This window comes from Muscardinus avellanarius (genome assembly GCF_963383645.1).
Source record: "Muscardinus avellanarius genome assembly, chromosome: 16".
Taxonomy (NCBI): domain Eukaryota; kingdom Metazoa; phylum Chordata; class Mammalia; order Rodentia; family Gliridae; genus Muscardinus; species Muscardinus avellanarius.
In genome coordinates, this window is record NC_137802.1 from 53,953,563 (window position 1) to 53,967,215 (window position 13,653).

At 47.4% G+C, this 13,653-nt stretch overlaps 1 pseudogene across 1 annotated transcript; it reads right to left on the reverse strand.

Moving 5' to 3' along the window:
• Positions 1–12,561: 12,561 nt before the first annotated feature.
• LOC308275337 (small ribosomal subunit protein RACK1-like) lies at positions 12,562–13,435 on the reverse strand (annotated as a pseudogene). Its single transcript has one exon. The product of its transcript is annotated as a small ribosomal subunit protein RACK1-like (transcript).
• Between the last annotated feature and the right edge of the window lie 218 nt (positions 13,436–13,653).

The window sequence follows — 13,653 nt, forward strand, 5'->3', positions numbered from 1 at the left end:
GCAGCTCCGCTGCAGCCGACGCCGGGGCGGCGAGTCGCCAGACAAAGCCCGAGATGGCGAAGCGGAGCGACGGCTAATGGCGAGCCCCACGCGCCGCGCTCCGCCCGCCCCGCTCCGCCCGCCCGCCCGCCCGCCTCGGCGCAGCGCAGCGCCGCTCCGAGCGCTCGCCCGTCAGAGCCGCCTCGGCGCCGCCGCCTCCCGGGCCGGCCTCGCCTGGCCCTCCGCCTCCTCCGGCGGCGGCCTCGCCCCTTCCCTCCCACCGCTCTGGGGGCTGCACGAAAATAAAAAAAGAAAAAGAAAATGCTTTTCTTTTTTTCCTTTTTTTTTTTTCTCTTTTGCAGGCGGGGGTGCAGAGGCTTCGGGTCTTTCGGCCCCCAGCTCGCACTCACCTGCGGAGCCGCCGCGGGGCTGGGGGCGGGGGCGCGCGGGGCTGGAGCCGGCGAGCGCGGGCTGAAAGCCAGCCAAGCTCTGCAGCGCCCGACCCGGGCGTGTACGCCGCCGCCAGTCCCCGCAGAGAAATCGTCCTCCTACCCCCGCCTCCATCGCTCTGCGCTTTTCTTCCAATCAGCCGGTCGCCTGGCGGCTCCTCCATGCTCCGGCCAAGCCCGCCGCCTAGAGCGAGCTCCACTCCTCCATCGGCTCGCCCGGCGCCCGGCTCCCCTGCCGGGCCGGCGGGCCGCGGGGGGACTCGCCGGGAACCTGCCCGCCGCCCGCGCCCAGGCTCGGCGCCGCCGCCTCTGCCTCCTGCTCCTCTCGCGTCTTCCCAACTCTCCCCCGTCGCCAGTGGCGTGTGTCTGTGTGTGCGCGGGTTCTTTTTTTTTTTTTTTTATTGCATTTGCTTTTGCAACCCTGAAGCCAGAGCGGGGGGGAGAGCCCAGGGGGTGTTATAAAAAGGAAAACAAAACAGCAACAACAAAAAAGCCCTTCGATTGGCGACTCGTCGGAGCCCGGGGCCGCCCGCCTCGCCGCCCGCCGCCGCGAGGCCTTCCGGGTTCCCGCGCGCGGCTCGCCGTGGCTCCCGCTCCCGCCGGGCTGGGGATCCGAGGCGTCCGGGCACAAGTCGCCCCCTGGGTGGCGTGAGGGTGTCAGGGCGGGGGCGGGGGGCATTTCTCCAGAAGCGGCAGCCGTCGCCCCTACCCCGGCTTCGGTAACTGGGCGGAGGCCGGCCGTGGGAGGAGGAGGAAATCCCGGCGGGCTGGCGCGAAGGAGCTTCTTTGGGGAGCCCGCGCCTCGCGCATCTCCCCTCGGCCTCTGACTCCCGTCCCCTGCCAGCTCCCCCTTTAATTATTTTCCCCCCTCGCCTTTAATCTAATTTCTTCCAACTCCACCTTTGTTGTTACCGGCGTCACGCCCGAGCCAGCCAATCCCCGCCACGCCAGCGGCTTGTCAAAAAGGCTCGGCCAGCCCCGCGAGCGGGGAGCCGGCGGCGGGGACGGCGCGCGGGGCCTCTCGGCCTCGGCCTCCGCGGAGCGGCCGCAGCGCGGGAGTCGGGACGCCGGCGAGGCTGGAGGACGCTGGCCGCCGGCCCCGCCTCGGCCAGCTCGGCCACGCCGCCCCCGGGACGGTCCCCCGGCACCCCGCCGCCTCCACCCTCACGCCGCCCGCCGCCGCTGCGGCTGCGGTGTAATTCCTCTCGTCTCCGGGGAGAAAGGAGGTTCATTCCTTTCCCAGGACTCGCACATCTCGCTTCTGCCACGTTGCACAAACAGCGAGGGAAGCGCTCACGACCTGGTGCTGCCGGGTTTTTAGAGGGCCTGGCGCGAAGAGGCAGATTGACCCCGATACAAATCAAGTGTGAGCGCCGGGGCCCCTTCCTCGCAGGGCCTGTTAAGGTTCTGTGCTTCCTTTTGTACTATTTGTTTTTATCTTTTTTTGTTTGTTTAAGAGTTCTAATCGGCTCGTATATATTTTGGGCCTCACAAATTCGGATCTGCCCTTAGAAGACACGTTAGGGCATTTTGTGTAAGATAAAGCCATCTCACATGTTATGAACAACAGGACGTGGAACCGATCTTATTTTTTTTTTTGACTGGGAAGAACAAAGTTTGCTGTTGTTGTTTTGCACTGGGTATTGAACCTTAGGGGCATTTTACCTCTGAGCTATACTCCATCCTATTTTATTTTATTTTTTTAACTTTGAAACAGGGTCTTGCTAGGTTAATGAAAGGCTCACTACTTGCTAAGACTGTCCTCAAATCTTTGATCCTCCTATTACAGCCTCCTAAGTACTAGGATTTAAAGGGAGGGCCACCACATACCCAGCTCTCCCTACCTTCTTAATATTATGTGAAGCCAGGCATTGTGATGCACACCTGTAATCCCAGTACTTGGGAAGCAGAGTCAGGATGATCCCAGGTTCCAGGCCAGCCTCAGCAATTTAGCAAGACCCAGTCTGAAAAAAATAACACAAAGAGCTGGGTGTAGTATGAAGGTAAAAAAAAAAAAAAAAAAAAAGCAAACCCTGTGAGTGTGGGGGCAAATCCTAATCCTAATCTCACTTTCCCTGTCTAATTAGAATAACACCTATTTAAGCTGGACATAGTGAAACAGGCCTATGATCTCAATATTTGGGAGGCTGAGATAGGAGGTTTGAGGCCAACCTTAGCAATTTAGTAGGGCCCTGTTTTAAAATTAAAAATAATAACAATAAAAAAGCTAAGTATGGTGACACATATCTGTAATCCCAGTACTTGGGAGGCTGAGATAGGTCAGCAGGTACCAGGATAACCTTAGCAACCTAGTGAGACCCTGTTTCAAAACAAAAAATAAAAATGGTTAGGGTGTAGCTTGGAGGTAGAATGCCAGTGGGTTCAATTCTCTGTCCAAGAAAGAAATAAGGAAAGAGAAAGAAACAAAGAAAGAAAGAAAAGAATATTTAAAAATTTAACAAGAAGCCAGGCATAGTGGCACGTGCTTGTGATCTCAGCATTTGAGAGGCTGGATCCAGTTCACAAAGCCTCGGCTACTTAGTGAGGCCCTCTGCAACTCAGTGAAGCCCTTTTTCAAAATAAGGACTGAAAAATAGGGCTGGAGGTATAGCTCAGAGGTAGAATGCCCCTCCCTGGGCTCCATCCTCAGTACCGCCAAAAAGGGAAAAATTTTTTTTTTTTTTTTTTTTTTTTTGCGCCAGTACTGGGGATGGAACCCAGGGGCATTCTACCTCCGAGCTATACCCCCAGCCCTATTTTCTATTCTTTATTTTGAAACAAGGTCTCACTGAGTTGCAAGGTCTCACTAAGTAGCAAGGTCTCACTAAGTAGCTCAGGCTGTCCAGGAACCACCATCCTCCTGTCTCAGCCTCTCGAATGCTGGGATGTGTCACCACCCCTGGCTAGAATGATACCTATTTATTCTGGTTTCCTTATCAGGGACTGGAGGGTGAAGCGAGATGATATATGTAAAAATTGTGAAATGTTCCATGTCTGTTACTGGCCACAGTTACAGCCAGAGAAACTTAGACCCCAAGAGAATTCCCAGTGTTCCCAGGGTTCTACATGCCCTGAACTTCTTGGCAGGGCCAAGGTACTTTTTGGTAAAGCGCTTTGGAATAAAAATTCAAGATGAACATGAATCAGAAGAATTATTGTTATTGATTCCTTGGGCAGCAAAAATGATGGCTGGCACCTTTCCCACTTGGAAAGCCATGGCTTATTTTAATTTTGTTGTGTCTCTGGTGAGGTCAAGAGTCTAAGGCTTGGGCTGTGGGCCAGAGTGTGAGAGAACCCGCCCTTGGCCCTTTTGCTTTGCCCCTTTCCCAATTTGTCTCCGTCCCCTTCCCAGCTTGCTGGCATGTGCCTTGAAACGGAGCCTTGGCATTCCATCACCCCACCCAGGCTGGTGACAAAGCAGAATCCTAGCGGTGCAATCTCCACTTGGCTGCAGCCCTTCCTTGGGTTGCCAGCTTCAGCTTCCTAGCACTGTCTCCTATAAAACCCCCAGAGTGCCTGGAATGCGTTAACCAAAATGTGGTACTTGAATTCCTGTTATATATGTAGGAATTTTAGATGGTATATGGATATAATTTTCAAAGTTACACATTTTAGCATGCATTGGAAGTGTTTTGCTTTTAAATTTTTACTTAATGATATAAAGACTCCTTTTTGGGGGGGCTATTGTTCTTTAGGTGTTTCTTTTATTGCAGTATAACTTACAGATAGTTAAGTGCAAACACTTTAGGCATAAAGCTTGATGAATTTTTACATATATATATATATATATATATATATATATATATATATATATATATATATATATATATATATACTTAGTAATCATGTTACATATGTATATACCATGTAACCACCACCCAGATCAAAATAGTGAACATTTCCGGCATCTAGCAAGCTCAAAGTCAATATTCCCCTCCAAACATCATCAGTATTCTAAGCTCTATTACCATTGAACAGTTTTGCTTGATTTTGTAATATTCCATTGTACAAATATGTCATAATTTATCCATTCTACAGTTTATGGATGGTTAAATAGTATCATTTTAACTTTTACCTCCAAAGCAGTTCTGAATAGTGCATAGCTTTGATAGATCTATGTATTTATTTCTCCTGGGTATATTTCCAGCTATGGAATTTCTAGCTCATAGAATTAAATAGGTAGTGCTAATTGATACAGTTTACCACCCCCCTACACCAGTATATGGGAGTTCCAGGTTCTCTGTATCTTCACCAACATTGATATTGTCAGTCTTTATCATTTTAGCCACTCTGGCTGAGATGTAGTAGAATTTCAATGTGGTTTTATTTTGGGGTGTGTGTGTGTGTGCGTGTGCGTGTGCGTGTGCGTGTGTGTGTGTGTGTTACTGAGGGTAGAACCTAGGGGCCTTCTACCCCCGGGCTATACTCCCAGACCTATTTTGTATTTTATTTAGAAACAGGGTCTCACTAAGTTGCTGAGAGCCTCACTAAGTAGCTGAGGCTGGCTTCGAACCTGTGAGATCCTCCTGTGTCGGCCTCCCAAGTGTGGGGATTACAAACTTGTGCTACGACGCCAGGCTCACTTTGTTCTGTTTTGTAATACTGGGGATTGAGCCCAGGGGCATTCTACTTTCAAAGCTAGACCCCCAAATCTTCTTTTATTTTTTTTCCCTCAGGGTCTTATCAGATTGCTGAGAGTCTTGCTAAATTGCTAAGGCTTGTTTCAAACCTCCATTTTCCTATTTAAGCCTCCTAAGTACTGGGATTACAGGCCTGTGCTGCCATACTCAGCTGCTGCTGCTGCTGCTTCTCCTTCTTTTTCTTCTTCTTGCAGGTCTGGGGATGGAACCCAGGTACATTCAACCTCCAAGCTACACCCCCTGCCCTATTTTTTATTCTTGATTTTGAAACTGGGTCTCACTGAGTTGCAGAGGGCCTCACTAAGCAGCTGAGATTGTCCACAAATCGTGATCCTCTGGTCTCAGCCTCCTGAATGCTGGGATTACAAGCATGTACCACCACGCCGGCTTTATTTATTTTTTTAATTTGCATTTATCTGATAACTCATGATGTTGAGTACACACACACACACACACACATATATATATATATATATATATATATATATAATTTTTTTTTTTGAGTTTGTTTTGTTTTGTTTTTGTGGTGCTAGGGATTGAAACCAGGGGCATTCTACCTTCAAGCTACACACCCAGCTCTATTTTATTTTTTGTTTTGAAATGGGGTCTCTCTAGGTTGCCAAGAGTCTTGTTTTGTTCCTGAGGCTGTCCTCTAACCTGTGGTCTTCCTGTCTCAGACTCCCACTTACTGAAATTACATGCATTCACCACTATATCCAACTTTATATTTATATTTATTTATATTTATTTATTTATATTTATTTATTTATTTTTTATATTTATTTATTTTTTGGGGGGGGGTCTGGGGATGGAACCCAGGGGTATTCTACCTCTGAGCTACACTCCCTGTCCTATTTTTTATTCTTTACTTTTGAAGCAAGGTCTCACTAAGTTGTAAAGGGCCTCACTAGTTAGCTGAGACTATCCTTGAACCGTGATCCTCTGGTCTCAGCCACCCGAATGCTGAGATTACAAGCGTGCGCCACCATTCCCGGCTTATATTCAACTTTATTTGAGGTTTTTTATTTTATATTTTATATTTTATTTTCAGTACTGAGGATGGAACCCAGGGGCATTCTACCTCTGAGCTAAACCCCCAGCCCTATTTTTTAGTCTTTTTTTTTTTTTTTTTTTGCGGGCCTGGGGATGAAACCTAGGGACATTTGACCTCTGAGCTACACCCTCTGCCCTATGTTTTATTCTTTATTTTGAAACAGGGTCTCACTAAGTTGCGGAGGACCTCACTAAGTAGCTGAGGCTGTCCACGAACCACGATCCTCCAGTCTCAGCCTCCCGAATGCTGGGATTACAAGCCTGCGCTATCACGCCCGGATTTTTTAGTCTTTTTATTATTATTATTTTCTTTCTGTGGTACTGGGGGTAGAACCCAGGGGCTTTTTTTTTTTACCTCTGGGCTATATTTGGAAACAGTCTCACTAAGTTGCTGAGAGCCTCAGTAAGTAGCTGAGGCTGGCTTTGAACCTGTGTGATCCTCCTGTCTCAGCCTCTCAAGTGCTGGGATTACAAGTATATGCTACCATGCCTGGCTACTTTATTTGAGTTTTAAAACTGAACCAATGTTAGCTAGGTGTGATGGCGCACACTTGTAATCCCAGCTTTCGGAAGGCTGAGACAGGAGGATCCCAGCTCCAGGACAGCTTTGGCTACTTAGTGAGGCCCTTTCCAACTCAGTGAGACCCTGTTCAAAATAAAGAATAAAAAATAGGGCTGGGAGTGTAGCTCGGAGGTAGAATGCTCCTAGGTTCCATCCCCAGTACCACAAAAAAAAAAAAAAAAAAGTGAACCAATGTTGCATCTCAGTGGTAGAGTGTTTGCTTAGCCTGTGTGAGGCCCTGGGCTCAATTGCCAGTACTGAGGGGGAAAAAAAGGAAAGAAATAAAATGTGAATCAATGGAAAGAAAAATATTAAGTAAATAATAGCATTAGTACAACACAGATCTGGCAAAGATTATTAAGGTGATTGTGTGTGTGTGTGTGTGTGTGTGTGTGTGTGTGTGTGTGTGTGTGTTAATATGGTGCTGAGGATTGAACTCATGGGCATTCTACCTCCAAGCTACACCCCCTGACCTATTTTTTATTCTTGATTTTGAAACCGTCTCACTGAGTTGCAAAGGGCCTCACTAAGTAGCTGAGGCTGTCTGTGAACTGCGATCCTCCTGTCTCAGCCTCCTGAATGCTGGGATTACAAGCGTGGGCCACCATGCATGGCTAATGAAATGTGAATCAACTTTGAGAAGCTCTATATAGCTGTACTGTTTAACATGGTAGTTATTAGACACATGTGGCAATGTCAATTTATTGATGTAATTTACTTATTTATTTATTATTTATTTTTGTAGTACTGGGAATAGAAACCGGGGGCATTTTACCTCTGAGCTACACTCCCAGCCCTATTTTGTATTTTATTTATTTATTTATTTATTTGCGGTACTGGAGATGGAACCCAGGGGCATTCTGCCTTTGAGCTACACCCTCAGCCCTGTTTTTTTATTCTTTATTTTGAAACAAGGTCTCACTGAGTTGCAAAGGGCCTCACTAAGTAGTAGTCGAGGCTGTCTGAGAACCAGGATTCTCCTGTCTCAGTCTCCCAAATGCTGGAGTTACAAGCATGCATCACTATGCCCGGCCTAACTCTATTTTTATTTTTTAATTTGAAACAGGGTCTCACTAAATTGCCGAGGCTAACCACAAATCTGTGATCCTTCTGTCTCAGCCTCCCAAGTACTGGGATTACAAGCATGCACCACCACACCCCATCCCCATTTATTTATTTTGAAACAGGGTCTCACTAAGTTTTGAAAGGTCTTGATAGGTTGCTGAGGCTGACTATAAGCCTGTGATCTGTCTCAGCCTCCCAAGCACTGGGATTATAAGCATACACCAGCATACCTGGCTGGTCTGTCGATTTAATTAATAAAAATTAATTAAAATTGAAATTTCAAGACAGGCGTGGTGGCACACGCTTGTAATCCAGTACTTGGGAGACTGACAGGAGGATTGTGCAGGTTCAAAGCCAACCGCAGCTACTCAGTGAGGCTCTCAGCAACTTAGTGAGACCTTGTTTCTTTTTTTTTTTTTTTTTTTTTTTTTTTTTTGGTGGTACTGGGGTTCCTGGAAGCCCTTCTACCTCCGGGATACACTCCCACGGGCTACACTCCCAGACCTATTTTTTAACCTTTTTCATTTGGAAACAGGGTCTCCTAAACCAGCGCGCGCGGCTGGCTTCCGCTGGCTTCGAACCTGCGCGATCCTCCTGTCTCCGCCTCCCAAGCGCGGGGATTACAAGCGTGCGCCACCACGCCCGGCCCCTTGTTTCTAAATAAAATATAAAATAGGCCGGGCGTGGTGTCACACTCTTGTAATCTCAGCATTTGGGAGGCTGAGACTGGATGATCGCAGTTCGTGGACAGCCTCAGCTACTTAGTGAGGCCCTCTGCAACTCAGACCCTGTTTCAAAATAAAGAAAAAAATAGCGCTGGGGTGTCACTTGGAGGTAGAATGCCCCTGGGTTCCATCCTCGGTACTGCAAAAATTAAATAAATAAATAAATAAATAAATAAATAAATAGTTCCATCAAGTAACAAAGCTCTACAGAGAATCCTTTAGGGCAGTGACTTAGATTTGGTCAATTTCAGGCCTTGAAACTCAGTTACTGTAAGTACCAACACCAATATTCTAGCCTGCAGCTCTGTCCTAGGACTTGGTGATGATAGTGGTGGCTGTTGGATTAGAAGGTGTTATATTGGTAGTCAGGAAACCTCGGTTCTAGAAGTCACTTTTCTCAGGCTAAGATGTGTGTACTTCAAATGTGTCAATCCTTAGCTGGGCGTGGTGGCGCACGCTTGTAATCCCAGCATTCAGGAGACTGAGACCGGAGGATCGCGGTTCACGAACAGCCTCAGCTACTACTTAGTGAGGTCCTCTGCAACTTAGTGAGACCCTGTTTCAAAATAAAGAATAAAAAATAGGGCAGGAGGTGTAGCTTGGAGGTTGAATGTCACTGGGTTCCATCCCCAGACCCCCCCCCAAAAAAAAAGTCCTTCAATGAGAAGCTGTTCTCCAAACCCAGTGTGGTGGCGCAGGCTTGTAATCCCAGTACTTGGGAGGCTGAGACAGGAAGATGGCACAGGTTCAAAGCCAGCCTCAGCAACTTAGTGAGACCCTTCCAAATAAAATATAAAATAGTTTTGGGAGTGTAGCCAGAGGTAGAAAGCTTTGGGTTCCATCCCAGTACCAATAAATAAATAAATAAATAAATAAATAAATAAATAAAAAGAAGCTGGTCTCGTCTGGGTCCAGAGGGATAGGAAGACAGTCTGCTGAGGATTGTGCCTAACATAAAAGTCTACAAGCTGTGTGCAGTAGCACATACTTGTAATCCCAGCAATTTGGGAGGCTGAGGCAGGAGGATTGAAAGTTTGGGGCAACTCTGGGCAATTTAGTGAGGCCGTGTCACAAAATAAAATTTAAAAGGGCTGGGAATAAAGCTCAGTGGTTAAGCCACTAGGTTCAATACCCTTCCCCCAAAACCAGGCGTGGTGGCGCACGCTTGTAATCCCGGGGTTTGGGAGGTGTAGACAGCAGGATTGCACAGGTTCAAAGCAAGCCAGCCTCACTGGCTTAAGAGACCCTGTTTCCAAATAAAAATGTAAAATAGGTCTGAATAGGTTTGGGAGTGTAGCCCAGAGGTAGAAGGGTTTCCAGGAACCCCAGTACCACCAAAAAAAAAAAAAAAAAAAAAAAAAAAGAAGTCTGTCTGTAGAACCCTCTCCTTGAGGAGCTATGGGGAGGGAGTGGGGGAGAATAAGAGAGGACATAAGAATATTGCAGTGTCAGCCGGGCGTGGTGGCGCACGCTTGTAATCCCAGCATTCAGGAGGCTGAGACCGGAGGATCACAGTTTGCGGCCAGCCTCAGCTACTTAGTGAGGCCCTCCATATCTTAGTGAGACTGTTTCAAAATAAGGAATAATTAAGCCGGGCGTGGTGGCACAGGTTTGTAATCCCCACACTTGGGAGGCTGAGACAGGAGGATCACGCAGGTTCGAAGCCAGCCTCAGCTGGCTTAAGAGACCCTGTTTCCAAATAAAAAATATATAAAATACTAGGTCTGGGAGTGTAGCCTGGAGGTAGAAGGCCCCTGAGTTCCATCCCCAGTACCACCAAAAATATAATAATAATTAATAATAATAATAATAAAGAAAGAATAATTAAAACAAACAAAAAATGAGCCAGGCATGGTGGTGCATGCTTGTAATCCCAGCATTTGGGAGGCTGAGACCAGAGGATCGCAATTTCACGGACAGCCTCAGCTATTTAGTGGGGCCCTTTGCAACTCAGTTAGACCCTGTTTCAGAAAGTAAAAGAATAGCTGGGCATGGTGGCACACGCTTGTAATCCCAGCATTTGGAAGGCTGAGACAGGAGGATTGCGGTTTGCAAACAGCCTCAGCTACTTAGTGAGGCCCTTTGCAACCCAGTGAAACCCTGTTTCAAAATAAAGAATAAAAAATAGGGCAAGGGGTATAACTCGGAGGTCAAATGCCCCTGGGTTCCATCTCTAGACCTGCAAAAGAAAAAAAAAGAATAAAAAATAGGGCTGGGGATGTAGCTCGGAGGTAGAATGTTCCTGGGTTCCATCCCCAGTACTGCAAAAAATAATAATTAAAAAAATGTAAAATAAATATAAAATAAAATAAAATAATCCTGGGTTTAATCCCCAGTACTACTGGGGTGTAGCTAGGAAGTAGAATGCCCCTGGGTCAATCCTCAATACCACAGGTGTGTGCATGCACACACACACATACGCGCGCGCGTGCACATACACACACACACAGCAAATTCAGAAAGACCGTGTGTTATTGTTGTAGTCAGTAGTTATGGTTTGAATATGACGTATCCCCCAAAGACTCGTGTTGGTCCCCAGTGCAGACACGTGGCTCTTGGGAAGTATCTGGCCCCTGAGGGGCTGAGCACCAATGAATCCATCCACCTCTAGCTGAAGGGACCGGCTGGAGGTAGTGGGAACAGCAGGCGGGTGGGGGCATGTTTGGAGGAAGCAGGTGCCTGGCCCTTCCTTCCCTCTCTGCTTCCTGGCTGCCCTGAGCGGGCTGCTTTTCTCCACCACGCCCCGTCCATCTTGAAGGGCTCTCACCTCGGGTTCAAAGCAGTGGAGGTAGCTGCTCATGGGTCGAAACCTCTGAATCCGGAACCAAAATCAACCTTTCATCCTCTAAGTTTCTCTCTGGTGTCTGTCACAGTGATGAAAGGCTGCCCAACAGCAACAATGGGAAAGATGCTCGTAAACAAAGGCCAGAGCTCAGGCTGGGCCCTCAGCATGGGTGCCTGTGTCTTACCATCCCCCCCCTTCCCAGGGAAAGCAGACTTAGAAAGGTAAAGCAACCAGATAAATGTGGGGCTGGACTGTAGCCCAGGCTGTGTGAATCAGGAGCCTGAATCAAGATATATTTTAAGTAACAAATGCAAGATGCAAAACAATGTGGTTCCTGTTTGTCGAAGTTCTTTTTTAAAGTAAGTTATAATTTATATCTGTGACACTTTTTGTTGGACTTTTTTTTTAGTTTTGGCAAATACAATGATGTGTTTATCATGACAATGAAAATATTTTATTTATTTATTTATTTATTTTTTGGTGGTACTGGAGATGGAACCCAGGGGCCTTCTACCTCCAGGCTACACTCCCAGACCTTTTTTTTTTTTTTTTTTTTTTTGGCAGGTCTGGGGATGGAACCCAGGGGCATTCGACCTCCGAGCTACACCCCCTGCCCTATTTTTTATTCTTTATTTTGAAACAGGGTCTCACTAAGTTACAGAGGGCCTCACTAATTAGCTGAGGCTGTTAGCGAACTGCAATCCTCCGGTCTCAGCCCGATTTTATTTTTTATTTTGAAACAGGGGCTCACTAAGTTGCTGAGGGTCCACTAGGTTGCTGAGACTAACCTTGAATCTATTATTCTCCTGTCTCAGACTCTCAAAGCCTGGGATATTAGGCATGTGCCACCATGCCCAGTTTATATATAGTCTTTTGAATCTGGCTTCTATCACTGGGCATAATGCATTTAAGATTCTCTCACACTATGGCACATGTTAGTAGTTTATTCCTTTTTATTGTTAAAGAGTATTCCATTGTATTTACATACCATTTAATTTTTTAATTTTAATTTTAGAAAGCCAGTTAATTTAATTTTTTTCTTTTTCTTTTTCTTTTCTTTTTCTTTTTTTTAGGTTTGGGGATGGAACTCAAGGGCATTCAACCTCCAAGCTACACCCCCTGCCATGTTTTTTTTTTTTAATTCTTTATTTTGAAACAGGGTCTCACTAAGTTGCGGAAGGCCTCACTAAGTAGCTGAGGCTGTCCGCAAACCGCGATTCTCCGCTCTCAGCCTCCCAAATGCTGGGATTACAAGCGTGCGCCTGGCTAGTTACTTTAATTTCTAAAGCTCTGCTGTAAATTTCTAGCGAGTACCAATGGCCACCTGCCACACTCGAACCAGGTTTTCCCTGTAACCAGCAAATAGAGTCTGGCCATCGGCAGGCCAGGGAGGTGCACTGCGGTGGCTCAGCCTCGCTGCTGGTGCTGATAACTTCTTGCTAATCCCAGATCTTGGTGCTGGGGCCTGTGGCAGCACAGAGCCTGTAGCTGTTGGGCCTGAAGCACAGGTGCTGATGATGCCCCCTCCATCTAGAGTACACAGGTGCTTGCCTTCATTGAGATCCCACAGCATGGCCTGACCACCCTCCAGAAGCACAGAGAGATCCATCTGGAGACACAGTCACGGGGTCCAGATAGCCAGTGTGGCCAATGTGGTTGGTCTTCAGTTTGCAGTTAGCCAAATTCCATACCTTGACCAGCTTGTCCCAGCCACAGCAGACAATGATAGGGTTGCTGCTGTTGGGTGAGAAGCGGACACAGGACACCCACTGCGAGTGACGCTCATCCTAACTTTATGGTTTTGTCTCGGGATCCAGACACAATCTACTGGTTGTCGAAGGAAAAGGCCACACTCGGCACATCCTTGGTATGGCCTACGAATCGTCTTGTGGTGGTGCCCGTTGTGAGATCCCAGAGACAGGGTTCCATCCCAGGAGCCCGAGAGGGCAAACTGGCCATCTGAAGAGAACCACATCACTAACAAAGTGGAAGTGACCCCGCAGAGCACGCTGTGGGATGCCGTAGTCGGTCTCATCCCTGGTCAGCTTCCACATAATGATGGTCTTATCTTGAGAGGCGGGCAGGATCATGTCTGGGAACTGCGGGACGGTAGCGATCTGGGTTACCCAGCCATTATAGCCCTTGAGGGTGCCACAAAGGGTCATCTGCTCAGTCATGGTGACAGCTGGTCTTAGTGTCACTGCAGAGGCGAGGATGGAAGCAGATGACTCACCTGACACACCATTTTTTAAAAAAATGAGGGGCGCCGGGCGTGGTGGCGCACGCTTGTAATCCCCACACTTAAGAGGCAGAGACAGGGGGATCGCGCAGGTTCGAAGCCAGCCGCACTGGCTTGAGACCCTGTTTCCAAATAAAAATGTAAAAAAATAGGTCT